Below are 9,190 nucleotides of genomic sequence, written 5' to 3'. Positions count from 1 at the left end.
ATATCACACTGCATTCATGTAATAGCCCGTTTTTAGTGAAAAATTAGAACTGTGGTTTTGAGACCAAAAATCTGATGTCAAAATATTTATTTTATTATTACTTATTATTTACATCATGATAGTAATACCGTATAAAAATTTCATTAAGAAATTTTACTGTTTGCATGCTTAATTTGATAATAGGACTAAATCGCATGAAGTGTAAAAGTTGTGTTCTAGTAGCTAAAGGTATTAAATAGCTATAGAACCTTAAAGTATGAGTCCTTATGTGGTAATTAGACCAGTCATGTTGATAGTGGAATGTGATGGCTTGGTATTTGTGAAAATTTTAATGTTTTAAAGGTTAAAATGGTAAATTGGTAAATAAACGATAAATTAAATAAAACAAACCAAGTTATCATATTTTTACACATTATTCAACCGAAAATCAAAGGGAAAAGAAGCCATGGAAGGTTGAACTTTAAACCAGTCCTATTTTTAATAATTTTTATGTTTTCAGGATCATTGTAGCTTAATCTAGCTAGCTCGGGGACTAAATTGTAAAAATGTTAAAAGTTTAGGGTTTTTCCATGAATGAGTGTGTATGATTTTTGATGATTTATGTAAGAAAATGGTTAGTTATTGATAGATAAAAAATTTTTGTTAAGTGATTTTTGGTGAAATTGTCAAATAGGGATTAAAATGAAAAATAGAAAATTATACATGGTGAAATTGTAAAATAAATGAAACATAGGGCTTCATAGGGACCTATATGAAATTTGAATATGATGGGTTTTGGGAAAATTGCATGAATTTCCATTTTATAATCTAGGGACTAAATTGAAAAGAAATCAAAGTACGGCTTTAGATCGGGGCAAAGATAAAGTTTCAGATTAGTCGCCTCCGTATCTACGATTAATCGTCGAGGTAAGTTCGTGTAATTAAATTGTGTTTATATGTTTTTAATTGAATTATACATGTATTCTAAATTGCCATATATATATACCGATCGCATATCCAATGATGTTACATCGACTACCGAGCCTCGTTTGAACCTCAGGAATTTGTAGGATACAAATGATAGATCATTAGGGTTTACATGATTCGGGTGCTAGTCTTGCACATCCTACCAATGGCTGAGGTCTGGCAGGTGTTGCGGATACTCCACAGCTCGTGTGAGCAGCATGATGTAGCTACGTTTCGACCCACAACTCGTGTGAGCATTTTGATTCAAAGCTCGTGTGAGCAGGCCCATTTTTACAGCTCGTGTGAGCATTCTGATTCATAGCTCTTGTGAACATATATGTAAAGAAATTGACGGATTACAATTATATGATTTAGCACACTTTGTGTGAGCTATCCCGAGTATCCAACGATATTCTAAATGGTTCAATGGGCATTATACAGAAAGGAAATGGTAAGAGTTCGATACGAACTAAGACATGGACATATGTGAACTTTATTGAAATGGTGATACATGGTATATTGAGAGTTGAAATTGATGATATATACAACTGATACATGATTAAATGTTGTGCTCATCCGTGATTATATTACTTATGTTATATGATTAAATGGCTAACATGTTTGGTGTACATGCTTAGACTTTGGCCAAGTTGTGGTTGGATTATAACATGTTTAACTTACTTATTATGTATTGAAATGGTAAGTTGTGTTTTACATTATACGAAATTACTAAGCATTTATGCTTACCCTGTGTTATTTTTTCGTGTTATATAGTGATTCGAAAGCTCGTTCGGGTTGGAAGCTTGTCGAAGTTATATCACACTATCCATCGACTATATTGGTGCTTTTGGATGATTGTAAGTTTTGTTATAATGGCATGTGTAGGTATTTTGGTTGTTGAAGTAGCCATTTTTTTTTGCTTGGGTTTATGACTTTTTGGGTGATGTTATGAAACTAGTTTTGGTATGTAAATATTTGGCTTTAAAGTGGTTGACATATTGGTTCTTGATGCTTGAAAAATTAAAGATGGAATGGCAGTTTAAAATGCAAATTATAAATGTCTTGTGATATGTTTGGAATGTGGTGATTTGGTACATTTGTTATAAATGACATATATGGCTATTAGTGCTAGTTGTTGAACGGAACATTTGGAACTATTTGGGGTGTTAGTGATAGGTAAATCAAATGGTCTGTGTTTGATGTAAACTTAGTTTGAAGTTAGTGAACATTTTGGCCAATTTGAGTATATGGTTATACATGTTTAGGTGTTCAGATTGAAGTGCATTTTGGGCATATTTGTTGTATGCAAATATATCACATTTGAATAGCTTGATTATGCATGGTCTTGGTGCATTTTGACGGCTTGTTTATTTATGCAAATGTGATTGTAGGTGTATGCATGAATGGGTGAGAAAAGTGGCTTGGAAATGGCCTATTTTTCGTCCACACCGGTAGAGACACGGGCGTGTGTCTCAGCGTTCTGTGACACATGGCTTGGCGACACAGCCGTGTGTCCGTTGTAGTTTTCAAAGGGTTGCAAGTCAGGCTGTTACACAGCATAGCACTTGGCCTGGCACATGGGCGTGTGAGGCCATTTCGAAGGATACACGGCCTGGTACACGGGGGTGTGGCCTAACCGAGTGACCTAAGTCAATCAGTTACACAGGAACAGACACAGGCTGGGACATAACCATGCGTCTCTACTTCGAATGTCCACACGGCCTGAGACACGAGCGTGTCCTCTCATACGGCTATGTGACTGCTACAGTTTTGAAAATTTTTATTATTTTCTGAAAAATTCTATCATTTTCCAATTTAGTCACGACTTGTTTCTAATGTGTTTTTCGGGTCTCGAGGGCTCTTTTAAGGGATGATATGCATTTTATAGATTGGTTTGGCTATGATTAATGATATGAATTATATTGTTAATTTTTTTTGTTTACTTTGAAATGAAAATTCCAGTAATGCTCTATAACCCTATTTCGACGACAGATATGGATAAGGGGTGTTACATTTATTTGTATCAGAGCTATAATTTAATCGATTCTCGGACTGAACGTAGCGTATTTGATTTTAGCTATAAATACCATTATATAACCTGTGATAGTGTGATATCTCCTGACCGTTTTAAAACATGTTTTCTTATAGCAATGACATCAAGCCGAGCTAACTTCGATGAAGTTGAGAGTAAGACTCAAGCCTCCATTCACAGGGTAGTGTCGAGTAGTGCAAGGCCCATATCCGAGTGTCGGGGAGGAGAGGCTAAGTAAGCCTTCATCTAGATGATGAGTGAATGGTTTACAAAGTTCATGCAAACAAACCCGGCTACTCAACAACCTCTACCCCTCCTGTTCCCCAAATGGTCTCTGTTATTCCTTAAGGTTTGGAACCTTTACGAGTTAATAAGGCGCCTGCTGATAAAATTCGTAAGTACGGGGCTAAAGAATTTAGAGCTATTACTGAAGATGATCCTGAGAGAGTAGAATTCTAGTTAGAGAATACAATTAGGGTTTTCAATGAACTATCTTGTTCACCGACCGAATGTGTGAAGTGTGTGGTATCTTTGTTGAAAGACTCAACTTACCAGTGGTGGAACGCATTGATTTTAGTTGTGTCGAGAGAGCGTATAACGTGAGAATTCTTCCAAACTGAGTTTCAAAAAAAATATATTAGTCAGAGATTTCAAGATTAGAAACGTAAATAATTTCTTGAGCTCAAGCAGGGTCGTATGTTTGTGCCAGAGTATGAACGAGAGTTTGTCAAACTGAGTAAATATGCTCGAGAATGCATTCCAACTGAGACTACCATGTGTAAAAGATTCGAGGAAGGGTTAAATGAAGATATAAAGCTTTTAGTCAGAGTTCTTGAGCTAAAAGAAGTTGTTGTCTTAGTTGATTGAGCACATAAAGCCGATGAGTTTAGTAAAGAGAAAAAAATGTTGGTTTTGACGCTAGAGACTCGAGAAAGAGATCGACTGAGAAGTCATATCAGTCATCATTGAAGAGACCAAAAGAACATCACAACCATTCCATAGCTTCAGTGGGATATTCCAATAAAGACAGAGGTAACCGACGTTCAAGTACAAAGCCTCAGGCTACATCTGTAGCAAGTGTTAGTAGTGTCAGAGATAATAGGGCCGAGTACAAGCACTGGAATAGACCACATTACAGTGAATGTAGATTGAAGAACGGAGCATGTTTCAGGTGTGGTTCCTTCGAACACTATCCTAGAGATTATCCAGAGAAGTCTGAGAAAGAAAACATTCAGACTAAGAAATCGAGCAACACTGCTGCGAGAGGTAGACCACCTTGTAATCCCGAAAATGTGAGTGGTAGTCGTGGTGTAACAAAGAACTCTATTGTGAGATCTGAGGCACGAGCACTGGCTAGGGCTTATGCTATTCGTACACGAGAAGAAGCTTTTGCACCAGATGTTATTACTGGTACTCTCTCTATTTTTGATACTGATGTTACTACTTTGATTGATCCGGGATCAACCCAATCATATGTATGCACGAATTTAGTATCTAGTAAGAAATTACCTGTTGAGTCCATAGAATTTGTGCTTAAATTTCGAACCCCCTCGGTCAATATGTATTAGTTGATAAAGTTTGCAAGAATTGTCCTTTGATGACTCGGGGTCATAGTTTTCCAGCTGATTTGATGCTATTGCCTTTTGATGAGTTTGATGTGATTTTTGGCATGGATTGGTTGACTCTACACGATGTTGTTATAAACTGTAGATTAAAACTTATTGTGTTGAAATGTCAGAATGGTGAGACACTTCGGATTGAACCAGACAATTTGAGTGGGATGCCTATTATTATTTCAGCTATGTAAACACAGAAATATGTGAGAAAAGGTTGTGATGCTTACCTTGCAGATGTACTGGATTCTAAAGTATCTGAGTCGAAGCTTGAATCAGTGTCTATGGTTTGTAAGTATCCTGAGATGTGTTTCCAGAGGAGTTACCTGGATTACCGACGATCAGAGAGGTTGAGTTTGATATTGAATTAGTACCGGGGACATCATCAATATCGATAACACCGTATAGAATGGCTCCTACTGAGTTGAAAGAGTTGAAAGCAAAGTTGCAAGAATTGACAGATAGGGGTTTTGCTTGACCCAGTTTCTCACCTTCGGGTGCACCTGTTTTGTTCATTAAGAAAAAGGACGGATCAATGAGATTGTGTATTGACTACCGTCAATTAAACAATGTTTCAATTAAGAATAAGTATCCACTGCCGCGAATTGACGATCTGTTTGATCAGTTGAAAGGTGGAACAATATTTTCGAAGAGTGATCTTCGCTCTGGTTATTATCAGCTACGAGTTAAAGATTTGGATGTGCCGAAAACTGCATTAAGAACCAGGTACGGACACTATGAATTTCTTGTGATGCCGTTTGGTTTAACTAATGCACCTACAATATTTATGGATTTGATGAACAGAAACTTCAGATTGTATTTAGACAGATTTGTTGTGGTATTCATTGACGACATCCTGATATATTCACGAGACGAGTCTGAGCATGCCAAGCATTTGAGAATTGTGTCGCAAACTCTGCGTGATAAACAATTGTTTGCCAAATGTAGCAAATGTGAGTTTTGGCTCCGAGAAGTAAGTTTTCTGGGACATATAGTATTGACCGAAGGCATTAGAGTTGATCCGAGTAAAATTTTAGTAGTTGTTGACTGGAAACCACCGAAAAAATCCAAAGTTAGAAGTTTTCTGGGATTAGCCGGTTATTATAGAAGGTTCATTAAGGGATTCTCGATGATAGCTACACCGAAGACGAGACTATTATAGAAAGATATGAAATTTGAATGGTTTGAGAAATGTCAACAAAGTTTCAATTAGTTGAAAAAACTATTAATTAAGGCACTAGTATTAGTTCAGCCTGAATCGGTAAAGAATTTATGATTTTTAGCGATGCATCTTTGAATGGTTTAGGCCGTATTTTGATGTAGGAAGGCAAAGTAATAGCTTATGCTTTTAGACAGTTAAAGCCACACGAAAAGGATTATTCGACACCATTTGTACGGCGTAAACTGTCACATCTTTACTGATCATAAGAGTTTGAAGTATCTAATGTCGAAGAAAGATTTGGATTTGAGATGGCGTAGGTGGCTTGAACTCTTGAAAGATTATGATTTGATCATTGATTATCATCCAAGTAAAGCGAATGTAGTTTCTGATGGTCTGAGTAAAAAGTCTTTATTTTCTTTGCGAGCAATGAAGACGCTACTGACATTATCTGGTGATGGTTCAATCTTAGCCAAGTTGAAAGCTAAACCAATGTTTTTATAGTAGATTTTTGAAGCTCAGAAGTGTGATGATGGGTTACTAGCTAAACGGAAACAGAATAAGTCTACTTCCGATTAGAATTTCAGGTTGGACCCTGATGATTGCTTATTATTTAGAGGTAGAATTTGTGTATCGAAGAATCCAAAGCTCATTCGGAAAATCTTACATGAAGCTCATAGGGTAGCTTGTCTGTTCATCCAGGAAGTAATAAGATGTACAATGATTTGAAACAGATGTACTGGTGGTCGGGAATGAAACGTGAGATTTTTTAATTTGTATTGAGATGTTTAGTATGTTAGCAAGTTAAAGTTGAACATCAAGTACCTTCTGGATTATTAAAGCTAGTGTTGTCACTGGAATGGAAATGGGATCGAGTTATAATGGACTTCGTATCGGGTTTACCCCTATCTCTGAGGAAGAAAGATACAATTTGGGTTGTCATTGACTGTCTGACTAAGTCTGCACATTTTATTCTAGTACGTACAGATTACTCCCTAGATAGATTAGCTGAGTTATACGTTTCTAAGATCGTCAGATTACACGGGGTGCTAGTTTCTATTATTTCGGATAGAGATCCGTAGTTTACATCACAATTCTGGAAAAATTTACAAGAAGCTCTAGGTACGCGGTTGCATTTTAGCACTGGATTTCATCCTCAGACCAATGGTCAGTCCGAGCGAGTAATTTAGATACTCGAAGATATCCTTCGTTGTTGTGTATTAGAGTTTGAAGGTAATTGGGAGAAATATTTACCGTTGGTTGAATTCATGTGCAATAACAGTTATTAGTCGAGCATAAAAATGACACCGTATGAAGTTTTGTATGGTCGTAAATGCTGCACTCTGTTGTATTGGACTGAGCTTAGTGAGAATAAGATTCACGGGGTTGATTTAATTTGAGAGACTGAAGAAAAATTGAAAGTAATCCGTGAAAGTTTTAAAGCAGCTTTGGATCAATAGAAATTGTATACGGATTTGAAACATAAAGAAATAGAATTTAAAGTTGGTGATAGAGTGTTTCTGAAAGTATTGCCTTGGAAGAAAGTTCTTTAGTGTAGTCACAAAGGGAAGTTAAGTCCGCGATTTATCGGGCCGTATGAGATTATTGAAAGAATCAAACCAGTAGCGTATCGATTAGCTCTGCCATCAGGGTTAGAAAAGATTCATAACGCGTTTACGTATCTATGTTACAATGATACCGATCTGACCCTTCATATATTATCTCACCTGTGGATGGTGAGATTCAGTCTGATACGTTGTACAGTGAGGAATTGATCAGAATTCTGGCTTGAGAGGTTAAAGAATTGAGAAATAAGAGCATAGCTTTAGTAAAAGTTCTTTGGCAATGACACTGGATAGAGGAAGGCACTTGGGAACCCAAAGAAGCTATGAGAAAGCAATATCCGAACCTCTTTTCTGGTAAGATTTTCGGGGACGAAAATTTCTTTAGGGGGAGAGTTTTAACAACCCGTTTTCAGTGAAAAATTAGAACCGTGATTTTGGGACCATAAATCCGACGGTGAAATATTTATTTTATTATTATTTTATTGCTTATTGCATGATAGTAGTATTGTATAAAAATTTCGTTAAGAAATGTTACTGTTTGCATGCTTAATTTAATAAAAGTACTAAATCGCGTGAAGTGTAAAAGTTGTGTTGTAGTAGCTAAAGATATTAAATAGCTATAGAACCTTAAAGTATGAGTGCTTATGTGGTAATTAGACCATTCATGTTTATAGTGGAATGTGATGGCTTGGTATTTGTGAAAATTTTAATGTTTTAAAGGTTAAAAAGGTAAATTGGTAAATAAATGATAAATTAAATAAAACAAAACCAAGTTATCATCTTTTTACACTTTCATCAATAAAAAATCAAAGGGAAAAGAAGCCATGAAAGCTTGAACTTTCGGCCAACCCTATTTTTCTTGCATGTGAGTATCGTTTGTCCCGTTCTTAATGATTTTTATGTTTTCGGGATCATTGTAGCTTAATCTAGCTTGCCCGAGGACTAAATTGTAAAACTGTTAAAAAATTTAGGGTTTTTTCATGAATTAATGTGTATGATTTTTGATGATTTATGGAAGAAAATGGTTAGTTGTTGATAGATAAACAACTTTTGTTAAGTGATTTGTGGTGAAATTGTAAAATAAGGATTAAATTGAAAAATAGAAAATTATAAATGGTGAAATTATGAAATAAATGAAATATAGGGCTTGCTAGGGACTATATGAAATTCAGCTATGATGGGTTTTAGGAAAAATGCATGAATTTCCATTTTATGAGCTAGGGATTAAATTGAAAAGAAATTAAAAATATAAGGGCAAAATTGTAATTTTGCTAAAATATGAGTTCTGGTTAAATTGAATAAAATAAATATTGAATTGAGCTAAATTTATCTGTTTAGCTCAAGAGAAACCTCATACGACTTCAGATCGGGGCAAAGATAAAGTTTCGAATTAGTCACCTCTATATCTACAATTAATCGTCGAGGTAAGTTCGTGTAATTAAATTGAGTTTATATGTTTTTAATTGAATTATACATGTATTGTGAATTGCCATATATATACTGATCGCATATCCAACGATGTTACATCAACTACTGAGCGCTATTTGAACCTTAGGAATTCGTAGGATACAAATGACATGTTATTAAGGTTTTCATGATTCAGATGCTGGTTTTGAATGTCCTACCTATGGCTGAGGTTTGACATGTGTTGCAGATACCCCACAGCTTGAGTGAGCAGCATCGTGTAGCTATGTTCCAACCCACATCTCGTGTGAGCAGACCCATTTTCACAACTCGTGTGAGCATTCTGATTCACACGAGCTGTGAGCATACATGTACATGAATTGACAAATTATAGTTATGTTATTTAGCACACTATGAGTGAGCTATCTCGAGTATCTAACAATATTCTAAATGGTTCAACGGGCATTATTCA

The sequence above is a fragment of the Gossypium hirsutum genome, chromosome D02, assembly GCF_007990345.1.
Source record: "Gossypium hirsutum isolate 1008001.06 chromosome D02, Gossypium_hirsutum_v2.1, whole genome shotgun sequence".
Taxonomy (NCBI): Eukaryota; Viridiplantae; Streptophyta; class Magnoliopsida; order Malvales; family Malvaceae; genus Gossypium; species Gossypium hirsutum.
Note: the sequence above shows the minus strand (reverse complement) of the source record.